At 41.9% G+C, this 13,922-nt stretch overlaps 1 protein-coding gene across 1 annotated transcript in view; it reads left to right on the top strand.

Moving 5' to 3' along the window:
- The window catches only part of hivep2a (HIVEP zinc finger 2a), a 70,869-nt gene that overhangs the window by 28,445 nt on the left and 28,502 nt on the right, over positions 1-13,922 (top strand). The window contains exon 3 of the mRNA XM_054762724.1: positions 1,675-1,732. The gene's annotated coding sequence lies outside the window, so the exon portion shown is untranslated. The remainder of the gene's footprint in view (positions 1-1,674; positions 1,733-13,922) is intronic.

The following is a 13,922-nucleotide window of genomic DNA, read 5'->3' as shown; positions in this document are numbered from 1 at the left end:
CTGACCTACATTGTGTGCGTGTGCGTGTGTGTGTAGGTGTATGTGTTGCAGCAAAGCCACAAACTCATGTTACAAAACACACCGCAGCTTCCTCTTTGTATCTCACACACGCACACACACGCACACACCACTGAGGACAGGTGGCCGTATCACCTTGACGTCCAGGTTTTATGACACACTCCACATTCATCTTTCCTGCATGGATCTTTTTCTCTCGCTCTCTCTCTGCAGGTATAAAGCCATCACGCCGTCTGTGCTGCCCACCCTGCCAGGAACACACACACACACACACACACACACACACACACACACACTACAGGAAGTGGCAGGATATCATAGCCTCTGGCAAACAGAGCTTGAGGATGAAGGCTGGACAGATGGAGGGATGAGGGCTACATGGTGGAGGTAGTGATGAAGATGGAGAGAAATCTTAAGCTGTGTCTCAAATGGAATACTTGCATCAGTACACTTCAATGAGAATACTGTGCACACTGTGTACTTAGTTCCAGAGTGTGTGGATTTTGACAGTGCAGTGCTGTCCCAAATCTATTGCTGTCATTGCACACATACTTTTTTTCAAAATTCCGAAGTGTTTGGTAGTCCCTCCCCTTCCACTATGTACTGTATTTAGGGTGGTAAGTGTCCATCATCGCACACTTGCCATTTTGAGTGTTTTTAGTGCGACATCCGTCACAATGAAATGCACTTGAAGACTAAATTTAAGTACGCAAGTGAAACAATGGAGATACACTGTTATTGATGGCACTGTTTGCACTGGAAGATACAAAAGTAGATGCGGTTAAGGTGGCGATTCCTCCTTCTTCTCTCTCCTCCTCACAGATCTTCACCTCTCTCTGAGGTACCGACCTTGCTGCCTCGTCTTCCGACCCCAAAGAAGCAAACGTTGCGGTTTTGTGCTTTCCTCCTCCTCCTCCCTGACGTGTAAAACTAGATGTGTGTGCAGAGCGAGTCCAGTGTGTGCGTGTGCATGTGAGGTTGGAATGTGGAGGCTCGTAAGTCACCTCTGATTTTCCACTCCCGCTGGGACACATCCCATTATCAGTTTTATACGAAACTAGGAAATTCCTTTGTGGTTTGTGTGAGAGTTCGAGACTGCGTTAGCATCAGGTCGGAGGTGGCCTGTGTGCCTGTGTGCATGTGTGTGTGTGTGTGTGTGTGTGTGTGTGTGTGTGCGGTGAAATAAAACCCAGGCACCCCCCCACCTTCCACTCCTGTGACCTACTTTTTAAAAATGTTCAGTTGAGTCCAGCAGAGAGAACAAAAATTCAAACGCGCACTCTGAGGATGTTTGTGACAGTTGCTTACATGGTTGCCATGGTTACATATAATATAACATGATGATGTCAGATCAAACAGCGTTGCCAAGCTCAGTGCGGCCAGCGTGGATGAAGGTCATTATGATGATGATGATATTTGCACTCTCTGAGGATTGATATGATATGTTGTGATGTGGACACCAGCGTGTTGCTCATTTGAAGCCGACGTAGCTGCTCGCACCTTATCTGCTCACTTCCTGTTTGACTTTGTCCGCAGGTTGTGACGTCTGACGTTGAGTCTTCGAGTGAGCCTTTCCGCCACTTCCTGTGCCACTTCCTGTGCAACTTCCTGTTGACTTCCCCACACACTCACGCTGCGTGTTGTGTTCTCTTGCAGGGTGGCTCCTCGTGCAAGACAGTCTCTGGAGCCTAACTGAGCATGTGCAGGCCAGCAGGTAGGTCACAACACAGCACAGTGCCCCCCGCACGTACAACATTTAGTTCGATTGACGATGTCTTTCATCTTATGGATGAGAGGTGAAAGGTACAGAAAAGTAACGACAGGTCCATTGGTTGTCTGTCGTGACCTGCATCTTTTAGTGTGGATGTTGCCTGTCCCGTTGCACGGTGCGCCGTGCAGAGCCGGGCAGGGTGGGTTGTGCAACGTGGATTTAGTGGGTGTGATGAAGTATGTGCAGCTCATAAACACCAGTGTGAAACACAGTGTGCGCTTCTACCAAGAATGTTCCAGAGAAAAACTCTTATTTTTTTTTTTTTATGAGCGTTGCATGCCGACTTGCTGGTGCAGCTCAGAGCAGCAAAGTCAAGCAAGAACAGCAAAAACAGTCCCTCCTGACGCAGCATTATGACTTCTTATTTATTGCTAATGATTCATTGCTTGTGTTGCGTGCTGCCGTGGAGCTTCTTGTTTGCTCCACTTTTCACTCTTTGCACTTTTACTGCTTGTTTTATCAAGGCTGCTAGTTCTTGTCGCTCCCCCGTGAAGTCTTTTGGACGTCATCTGGTCTGCTTGTCACATTGCAAGCGTCTGTCGCCTGGTTTTATTTTGAAAACCGACCACATTTTACAGGTGTGACTTCCTGTTTAGCTCAGCTTGCGATGCTGAAGCAGCATGTAAACCATGGGTGTCCAAAGCGCCGCCCTGGGGCCATTTGCAGCCTGCGGCTGTTTTTTTTATTGGCCCGAGGCACGTTCTAAAAATATAATTTAATTAGAAAACTAAAAAAAAAAAAAACAGCATCAAAATTTGAAAAATCAGCAGTAATTTTACAAGAATAATGTCAAAATATTAAGAGAAAAAAGTTGTAATCTGACGAGAAAACGTTGTAATTTTACAAGAATAACATCGTAATATTATGAGGAAAAATAACCTTGTTTTAGTAGCATAAACTTGAAATATGAAAGAAAAATAATTTTTCCATAATATTACAAGAAACAAACAAAACAACAAATAGAGTTGTAAATTTGGGAAAAATTTGAGAATAAAGTCAAAATATTATGGGAATAAAGTCATAATTACAAGAAGAAAATTTGCTTGAAGAGTAAAAAAACACAGCAGAAATGGAAAAAACAGCTGTAATTTTGCAAAAATAAAGTCAAATAATGTAATTTTAGTAGCATAGAGCTGAAATAGTCAATAAATTTATATTTTCCCTCATTCAATCCCAGCCATTTTTCAACAGACAACCCGCCATTTTAGACAATTTTGAATGATCTTTCAAGGTACACAGAATATTGTGTTCTATGTCTATATCAACATGAAACCTACCAAATGAAAGATTAGACTCCCGTCTTTTACCAGAAAGAAAAACTTTGTTTCTATCTTGAAGATGGCGGCAGCAGTGCGCATGGCGACATGTCTGCTGATGTTGCTGTGGTTGTTGTTTGCTCTGCCCCTTGTAACCTTCCACAATGTGTCAGGAACGCTTGTGGTTCGTGTTTGTGCTGCAGCCAGCGAGCATCACACTCTTCGAGTGGCCTTATTGAACGCTAGATCACTAGCAAAGAAATCGTTTGTGTTGAATGACATTTTTTAAATCTCATGAAAACTCGTTTTTGTTGTCAACAAACATTACAGTGCAGTTTTTTTATTAGTTTTGAACTCTGAGCTTTCCTGTGTTGTGTGCGGTTATTTATTGCCCCCCTCAAGTTTAATAACAATTTTAGCCAAGAGTTTTCTGACATTGTGGCGGAGATTATTCTTAAATTTGATGATCTCTTAATTGTTGGTGATTTTAATTTTTATCTCTGTTGTGATTCTAAACCTTTGGTCAAGGACTTTTTCAATTTTATACAATCTTTCATGACAAAGGCCACATATTGGACCTGTGTTATCCCATGGGACTGCACGTGTTTATCACAGAGATACTTGATGTGCGCATTTCGGATCACTTCCCAGTCCTGTTCACTATTTTGCGTTGTTCTGTGGGCGAGCATTCTTTTCCAGAAGTCAATAGGACGCTCAACGCCTCGACGGCGTCACAATTTTTTGTTGCTTTTAATGACTCTAGATTGCTTAATGCTCGTTCCAAGAGTGTTATGGACTTGGCTGACAATTTTAACTCGACTTGTACTGATTTCCTGGACTTGATTGCGGCCCTCAGGATTAAGCGCGCTAAAGTTGCGTCCGAGCCGTGGCTGAACGAGAACACACGCCTTCTCAGATGCACTGAGGGACATTGGAAGAAGGATAGGTCGCATGTGTCCTTAAGAGAACGCTTCGCTAATTACCAGCAAGCTGTCAAGACTGCAAAGTTCATGTCAAACCTTGTGTCTGTTAATAGCCACAGGCCTCATGTTCTTTTTAATGTGCTTAATCGCATTGTGAAACCTTGTGACAATGTTGGCATGGTGCCGTCTTCAAGTACTGTATCTGTGACCAGTTTCTGGTGTTTTTCACTGACAAGGTTTCGCCCATTAGCTCCTCAGTCCTAACATCTTCTGCTGTTGAGCCCTGTGTTCCTCCTGTGTGTTCAGCTGTTTTGCAGCAGGTTGATCCCGTTTCCATGAGGTGGTTCATGATCTGAAACCGTCATACTAATCTGCAAAAAGATGTTTTTATTACCATTCTGAGGCTAATGAATGCCTCTCTTGCTGCAGGTTGTATCCCTCCTTGCTTTAAACAGGCTCGAGTGCAGCCACTCATTAAAAAACACAATTTGGACCCCAATATTCTGTCCAATTATAGGCCATTCCCTAAGCTCGCCTTTCTTTCTAAGGTGTTAGAGAAAGTTGTACACTCCCAGTTCCAGACTCATCTAGTTCGGGTTTTTTGACATCCCCAACAGCAGTGTAGTGCATCAAAGGTGACTTACCCCCCCATTTGGTCTTCTATTGTTTTGCAATTGGTCTGTACGTGATGAAGACGCTCACATCTTCTTCCGCAACGGAGCGCCACGGCTATCTTGTTTGCATGTGTGTTCACAGCGGAAGAAGATGCGAGCGTCTTCATCACATACGCAAGAATGCACAGGCGACAGTGCGCAGGGATACGGCGGGAGACAAATATAACACCGAGCGATTTCCGATTGTTTTGAGGAGGCATTTTTGTGACGCAAATGTATTACTCTTTTGAACGCATATTGTTTTGAGAAGCCAAGCTCTTTACTTAAATGGCCTCAACAACTCAGCGGAACTACGTTCCTCGTCACGGACCTCCAACCAGAACCGGACTCACGGGACCAATTGAGGGGGTAAGTCACTGGTGATGCACTACACTGGTGATGGGGATGTCATACCACTTCATGTAAAAAAATCCGAACTATACCTTTAATGCTAATGACATTTCTGAAAAATTTCAATCAGGCTTTAAATCACAGAGACTGCACTTTTAATGACCTTCTTTTAACTGCAGATTCTGGCAGCTCTGCTGCCCTTTTATTGTTGGACTTAACGGCAGCGATACAGTGGACCTTGATATCCTCCTGTCTCGTTTGGACCTATACAGTATGTAGGTCTTAAAGGAACCGTTCTCCAGTGGTTTCACTCCTATTTTTCTGGAAGGTCATTTTCTGTCACTGTGGGCCACTTTAATTTAAAAGTGGCTAGTCTTGGTTGAGGTGTGCCACAAGGCTCCATTTTGGGCCCAGCCTTGTTTGCACTGTATATGTTGCCTTTGGGGTCTATTATTTCAAAATACAATGTTACATTCCATTGTTTTGCAGATGATCTGTAAATCTATCTGCCTTTGAAATCAGGTACAGACTCCTTTTCTGCTTTATTGAACTGTCTCAATGATATTTATTGATATTATGTTAAATCTCGGGGACTTTGGAATAGCCTGCCCCTAAATGTTAGATCTGCACAAACACTGGAGCATTTTAAATCTTTATTGAAATCTTACTTTTGTGGACTGGCTTGTAACACAGGTTAACCTGGGCATTGTTTTTATTGTTTTTAATGTTTTTACTGTCTAATGAGGATAAGCGGCATAGAAAATGGACAGATGGGTTTTTACTGTTTTATTAGTGTCATTATTTTTGTGTATTGTTTTTACTGTATTTTTAATTGTACGTTTTATTATCGGGTATGTTTGTGTAGTTTTGTGTTTTATTGGCTGCTGTGCAGGGATTTGAGCAGTTAACTGTTGGAAATATGCGACATAAATACATTTAACCTTGACTTTTCTCGTTCTTTAGTTTCAGGAAAATATCCGTTCCCGGCTAGAAAAGGGAGAAAAACAGCTTTTTATGAAAAGATGCGCTTCATCACTCCGCCACGCTCTCTCACTTCCTCCTCCCTGTCATGCGTGATTTTTCCGTTCACATGGCCTCTGCTGAGCTCTTATCAAATGCACTTCTGCCACATTGTGACTGTGGCTGTTTTTATGGCTTAAAATTGCTCTGAAGTGAAATCCATTAGTGGGAGTTGCGTCATCACCTCTTTTTGCCTCTTGCACAAAAAAAATGTAAAAATGTGTAAATACGTTGTTGGGATTCGGCTTTATAAAAATGTATAGCTACGTCTTTGGTATCGAATGACTTAAAAGTGGTAATATGACAAACACTCAAAACAAAATAAAGTTGTCATTTTTATAAAATTCGGTTGTGGGAAAATGATGTCATATTATGGGAATAAAGTCTAAATATTATGGGAATAAAGTCATTATTACAAGAAGAAAATTTGCTAGAAGAAAGTTAAAATAGTAAAAACAACAGCAGCAGAAAAAAAACAGCTGTAATTTTATGAAAATAAAGTCAAATATTGCAACATTATAAGAAAAAAAATGTCATTTTAGTAGCATAGAGCTGAAATAGTAAAGAAATGTTTTTATTATTTATTATTTTAAAAGTGGTGATAATATGAGAAACAATCAAAAGAAAATAAAGTTGTATTTTTTGGGAAATTTAGGTTGCGGGAAAAAGATGTAATATTATGGGAATAAAGTCAAAATATTATTGGAATAAGGTCATAATATTACGAAAACAAAATTTACGAAGATTGTTGAAGAAGGAAGTTGAAAAAAACAACAGCAAAAATGGGGGAAAAAAGAGCAAAGACTGAACTTAACTTTGAAAATTGTAAGTCTGATTGTAAATTTAATATCTCACTATATTGTCAAGCATGCCTTGAGGCCACCTTGTAAGTACCAGTTAAAGTTAGCGGTTTGTTGTTAGCGCTTAGCGCCGTTGTTGCCCACATAGAATTGTAGTTAAATGTTGTTGTGGTGTGTTGTGGTGTGTTTATTTTATTGTTGTCAAGCTAGTTGCAAATTGAAGCGCACCTTCCTCAAGCAAGGTAAGTGCCCCTGACTATGCTACGATGCCATCTAGTGGACGGAATTGGAATGACAAGCCACACAGACAGTCCTATTGTAATGTGTTTGTGAGTGAGGGCGAGCAGATCTTTCCGTGGCGGTCCAAATGTATTTGTAGCGGGACGCCACAGTTAAACGTATGGGAAACCATGCAGCTCACAAATGTTGCTTTCTTTTCCTGTTTTTTCTGCGGACGATCTGTCACGGTTGCTGTTGAGCGTCCTGACAAACCTTCTAGCAGCAAAGAGGACAGAATTTCAATGTGACCACAAGCAGAAATGAAACTAAAGTCAGCTGGAAAGCAAACATTGCCACCGCCCCGCCATCGTTGTTGGTTTGTGAGGCCAGAATGAAAAGTTAAACATCTGTCGGTGTTACCTGCACACACTGGACACTCACGTCAAGCTCATGCTTTTGTTAATGCTGAGCGACACACACACACACACACACACACACACACACACACACACACACAGAAGTGATTGGCGTTTGGCGGAGTGTTGCATGCCAGAGTTATGAAATGATTTACCTTTCAACAAGACTCCTGTCTGCCAGGACTCTGGAAGGCTGCTTTGAGAAACTCTCTCAAAACGTCCACGCTCTCTCAAATGTTCTGCTTGTGTCCAGATGTTTCTGCGACACGCCACAGCTCTTGTCATCAACGTGCTGCGAGCTCACAAACATCGCAGATTTACGACGCAAGCCACCGCTTGTCGTGTTAGTTTGAGGCAGCGCACTGAAGATGTGAACAGCTTGGCAATCATTCACATGCGTCTCTGCGAGCTCCATGGAAGCTTGGTGTTGCAAAGATGTGCACAGAAGGCGTGCACGTGTCTAACAGCTGCTACTTGGAAACAAAAACCTGTGAAGACACAAAGTTGTTGTGTGCAAAGTGTGTGTCATCATGTCATGTGACATGTCATCATGTCATGAACAAATAAGTAAGTCCCATTTTTTCCCAATACTTTAGTCCTCAAAACACATCTTATTCACCCTAAGTTGGTCATAATTGACAGAAATAATTATTATAAAGATGTGATAATACAGGTAAAATATACAGCATGCATGTACAACTGTTAAAAACGCCCACAATTTTTACATAGTCATGTCTTCATGTTTCACTGATAATGTTTTTTTTCCCTCAAGCATTGAGATTTCGCACTTTTTCGGCAGCCCTTACCATAGTTGCCGTGCAGCTGATTCTACCGCAAATTCAGGCCTATTAGGCGGCACCTGTCCATAAGCCGCACGCATCTACGTTGTAACATATTTATATTTATATTTTAACACACAGAAAGATGTTCCACTGAAAGATTTTTAAATCTTTTCATTAAATAAATGTTGTTTTCCAAACAGTGCGTGTCACAAGGCTGGTTAAACAGTAGCCTACCAAAAAGTCATTCATTGCTGTTCTCATCCTCCTTCTGGGAACTAAGCCACACACCCCGCCAGTCTCTCTCCCTCTTTCGTTGTCGCTCCCAGTTCCACCTCCGAACCGAGGCCAATCAGCGAGCCTGTGCTGTTCTCCCAAGCACACAGCAGTCCGTCAGCGACAGTGGACCTCCTGACACCGCTCCATGGTGCCAAGATCCACTGACAGTCTCACCCTGAAAGCCGCATCACATGCACCTCTCCACGCATTTTCCACGATGAGGGCGCGAGCACGTATCGCAAAATGACTGCTACGTTGCACACAAGATGTCACGAGACCAGAACACGACCACAAATTAGCCGCATCACTGTGAAAGCTGCAGGATTCAAAGCGTGAGAAAAAAGTAGCGGCTTACACACCGGAAATGACCAATAATTCCAACAGTCACTTTTATTGAAAATGTTGATCCGAAATCAGAGGAGAACGTCAACATCAAGCAAGCAGGAGTGTTTGGAAGTGGAGTATCGAGCCGTGTGTTAAAATTTGATATTTTTATGGGCGTATCAATTACTCGCGGTTTTTCGACCATTCGCTGGCAGGTAGGGATGTTCCGATCCGATCTTCAGGATTGGGATCGCCTGCCGATAATATCGGATATCAGCTTCCGCCACAAGATCAGGTCGATCCGGTTGCCCTATAAAGCTTGTAACTCTGGGCCACACTCTTAACATGGTAGGTGCGGTAATGTGCCTCAAATCTGGTTGCCACTCGACTCCTGCCACCCGCAAGAAGAAGAAAACGCAACACCACCATGCAGACATGTAAAGCTAGTGAAGCTAGTTTCACGTTGGATATTCGGCTACGTAGCTAAAGCGGTCGTTCCCCCTCACTGTGCCCGGACTGCTGTGTCATTGTTGTTTATACTAGGGACCGTCAGTAAATTAGTATTGCGTTGAAGAGAGTTTGTTCAAAAAATGTCATACTGTATATTCTAAATCACACCACAAATTGATCTCTAACCATGTCAAATCATGTCCTACCCTAAAAGCATTTTTATCTTTTTATCTTTTATTGGAAGGACTTTTATTGGATTAGGGACCTGACTCACAGAGGTTTGTTTCAAAAGCCAAACAATATCGTTGGTCATGCTGTGTAATACAAAAGTAAATTCAGCAATAATTTGGTTGCAATATTTTCAGCTATTTTCATAACCTTATTGAATTTCACAAAATCATGTTTGTAACAAAGCTTATTATTTTTAAAAAAAATGGCTCGGTACTGGATTAGATTGGATCGGCACGACTATAAAACAAATCGGATCGGGACATCCCTACTGGCAGGCGTGGAAGTGGGGATCTACTGTGCATGCTGAGCTATCTGAACAAAACATCCACATCTTAGCTTCGTGTTACAGGTGTTTAAGCAAATTAGTGTCATGTGTCATCAATAAGCAATTCAATTTATTATGACACTATTTCACTAGTGCCAGCAAAAAAGGATTTGCGGGTTGACAGGGGCCCCTGGGCCGCACGTTGGGCATCCCAGGTAGCTTGTGTTTAACATCAGCGTCATCCAGATGTGAAGGTGACATGTGAAGGCCTCGTGTTGTTGTGTTTTGATCCAGGTGTGTAGCTGTGGTAGTTAATGTAGAGTGGAGTTGTGTTTCTGTGTCACACAGTCGAAATCCACACAATATATGCTCACTGTAGACACAGTTGTGTTGTGAAATATTGAATGTATGAAGACTCCCTCCATTCCTGAGTGAATCTGCCAAAACGGTAAAACGCATCACAAAGTGTGTGTGTGTGTGTGTGTGTGTGTGTGTGGTGCATGTTGTGTTGATGTGTTTCCCATCAGGCCATCCTCCCTTTACCAGAATCCCACGCTGACTCACTCAGCAGTCAAAAGTTGCACAACAACTTTGGTGAGTCGTCGCTGAGAAGATGTCGTCGCCATGGTGACAACTGTCACCCTTCTCCGAATCGACATGTTTGTTGGTCTGTTGAGTTGTCTTTTTGCGTATTTGTTTGTGGAATGTTTCTGGCTCGAAACCAGAGGAGAAGCAGATGCTAGGATGGACAAAGATGCACCTGGACGTGTCTTGTGGGTCATTCATATATACCAGGGGTCGGGAACCTTTTTGGCTAAGAGAGCCATAAAAGCCACATATTTTAAAATGGATTTCCTTGAGAGCCATATAATATTTTTTAACATTGAATACAAGTAAATGTGGGCATTTTTAAGGAGGACCTCTAAAGTTATTCTTTTTATTAACATTGTTACACTGAAGCTATCCAATAATAAATAAATTACTTTTTACCATTAATGCGACTTCTGGTGCTGCGTGCTTTTGCACCGTACTCCGTATCTTTTTCTTTTTCCAGAATTAGCGATCTGACTATTTGATTTAAGGAAGGGAAGTTCATGCGAATAGGCTACCGCGAATAGGCTACCGCATTATCCAGTGATAATCGAATTTTGGTGTTTGACCCGGAAAATATTGGAAGGACAGCTGGCACTGGCTCTGGCCACCCGCATTGTGGTAGAAAATGGATTGATGGACTAAAATGCATAACAAAGTTTTATATTTTGAGTGTTATTTTTAACACTGTGATTTCTGTAAATGTACGTCAGCGAACAAAAAACCAAAAATACATTTTTATCGTGTTAAGACATGTTTGAGAGCCAGATGCAGGCATCAAAAGAGCCACATCTGGCTCCCGAGCCATAGGTTCCCTACCCCTGATATATACGCTTTCCATCAGCCATTCACACTTACTGTAAAGCATGCTACGAGGTTCAGTATATATTTCAAGAAAAAACTGCATCTCAGCTTTGTGATATACAATAGTGTGAAGTGTTTGCCCCCTTCCTGACTGCTTTTTATGACACTTAAATGTTTCAGTTCATCAAACAAATTTAAATATTAGTCAATGACAACACAACTGAACACAAAATGCAGTTTTTAAATGAAACTTTTTATTATTAAGGTTGAAAAAAAATCCAAACCTACATGGCCCTGTGTGAAAGTGAAGTGTTTGCCCCCTCTGTTGCCCCTCCCCCAGAAAGAAAGTAATTGAGGTCTATCAGTTTGGAAAAGGTTCTAAAGACATTTCTAAAGCTTTGAGACTCCAGCGAACCACAGTGAGAGCCATTATCCACAAATGGCAAAAACATGGAACAGTGGTGAACCTTCGCCGTCCGGCCATAGTGACCCCAAGGGCGCAGCCACGACTCATCCAAGAGGTCATAAAAGACCCCACAACAATATCCGTAGACCTTCAGGCCTCACATGCCTCAGTTAAGGTCAGTGTTCATGACTGCACCATAAGAAAGACACTGAGCACTGAAGAGTTCCAAGACGAAATCCACTGCGGAACAAAAAAACATTAAGGCCAGAAAACATCTTGATGATTCTCAAGACCTTTGGGAAAATACTCTGTGGTCTGACGAGACAAAAGTTGAACTTTTTGGAAGGTGTGTGTCCCATTTACATCTGGCGTAACGCCACATTTCAGAAAAAGAACATCATCCCAACAGTAAAATACGGTGGTAGTGTGATGATCTGGGGCTGATTTGCTGCTTCAGGACCTGGAAGACTTGCTGTGATAAATGGAACCATGAATTCTGCTGTCCACCAAAAAAATCCTGAAGGAGAATGTCCGGTCATCTGTTGGTGACCTCAAGCTGAAACCAACTTGGGTTCTGCAGCAGGACAATGATCCAAAACACACCAGCAAGTCCACCTCTGAATGGCTGAAGAAAAACAAAATGAAGACTTTGGAGAGGTCTAGTCAAAGTCCTGACCTGAATCCTACTGAGATGCTGTGGCATGACCTTAAAAAGGCGCCTCATGCTGGAAAAACCTCCAATGTGGCTGAATGACAACAATTCTGCAAAGAGGAGTGGGACAAAATTCCTCCACAGCGCTGTAAGAGACTCATTGCAAGTTATCACAAATGCTTGATTGCAGTTGTTGCTGCTAAGGGGGCCCAAACAGTTATTAGGTTTAGGGCACAATCACCTTTTCACACAGGACCATGTAGGTTTGTATTTGTTTTCACCCTTAATAATAAAATGCTTCATTTAAAAACTGCATTTTGTGTTCAGTTGTGTTGTCATTTACTAATATCTAAATTTGTTTGATGATCTGAAACATATAAGTGTGACAAACATGCAAAAAAAGAAGGAATCAGGAAGGTGGCGAACACTTTTTCACACCAATGTAAGTGAAAAAGCCTGTTATTAGTGTCAAATTCGGTCTTTGTTCTTTTTTTGTAATTTTTTTTAAATTTTCCAAATATTTCAACTTTCTTGTTAAATTTCTTTGTCAACTTTATTTCCATAAAATTTGGACTTTATTCCCATAATATTATAACTTTTTCCCCAACCAAATTTTCAAAAAATTACAACTTTATTTTGTTTTGTTTTTTTTCTCCTAATATTATGACTTAATATTAAAACTCCATTATTCTGGTAAAATTGTGAGTTTTTTGTTGTTAGAATACGACTTTTTCTTAACTTTATTGTTGTAAAATTTTTGTAAAAAACAGTTTTTTCATTTTTGCTGTTTTTTTCATTTCAATTTTCTTCTTATCAATTTTCTTCTCATAATTATGACTTTATTGCGATAATGTTATGGCTTCACTCTCGTAACATTATAACTTTTTCCACAACCTAATTTAAAAAATTCCAACTTTATCTGTTGTTTTGTTTCTCAAAATATTTTGACTTTAAAATAAAAAAACAGCCGCAGGGTGCACACGGCCCCCGGTCCGCACTTTGGACACCGCTGCATACGTACATGCATACATACATGCAGTACAGACATGTATGGGAGAACTACAATACCCAGAATGCTTAGAGGGTGATCGTGATAGAGGAAAATATGCTGCTTGACAGTCAGATGTGACAGATTGTGAACACAGTGGGAGGGTTGGGGGTGAATGTGTCATCCCTCCATCTGGTGTCAAGAGGTCATCATGAGGCTCCGCCCCCACTTGCTGCATATGTGTGTGTCTTTCACCGCATGTGTTTCCCATCTGGTTCCGCCCAGTCCCTCAACTCTGACTTCACTCTGACCTGCTTTCTGTCCAACCCCCCCACCCCCCCATCCCCATCAATGCTGACATGTTTGATGACATGATGATCAGCAACCTGACTTCCCCTCACCGGCGCGCTTTCATGAGGATCCTGCAATGCTGTTTGTTTTCACCAGTGGAGATGAGCTCATTGCGTTGTCATTCCACAGCACATCTACACACTCTGTCATTCCTCTCCGGCCCTCAAATCTCTTGAAGATCTTCGCCGTGGCTGCCAGAGAATGCCTCAAAGCAGCACAAATGGAATTGGACACGAGCAGAATGAGCTCACGCGGAAGTTTGACTCACTTTTTGGTCGCTCCACTGTTCTCCTTCTCCTTGGCGTCGTTAAAGACTTCACGTACAGACTGCGACTCAAAGACATTCACGGTGACTGCTTGCAAGGTCGTACAACA

The sequence above is a fragment of the Dunckerocampus dactyliophorus genome, chromosome 19, assembly GCF_027744805.1.
Source record: "Dunckerocampus dactyliophorus isolate RoL2022-P2 chromosome 19, RoL_Ddac_1.1, whole genome shotgun sequence".
NCBI lineage: Eukaryota > Metazoa > Chordata > Actinopteri > Syngnathiformes > Syngnathidae > Dunckerocampus > Dunckerocampus dactyliophorus.
Note: the sequence above shows the minus strand (reverse complement) of the source record. Positions and strands in the feature narration are given on the sequence as shown.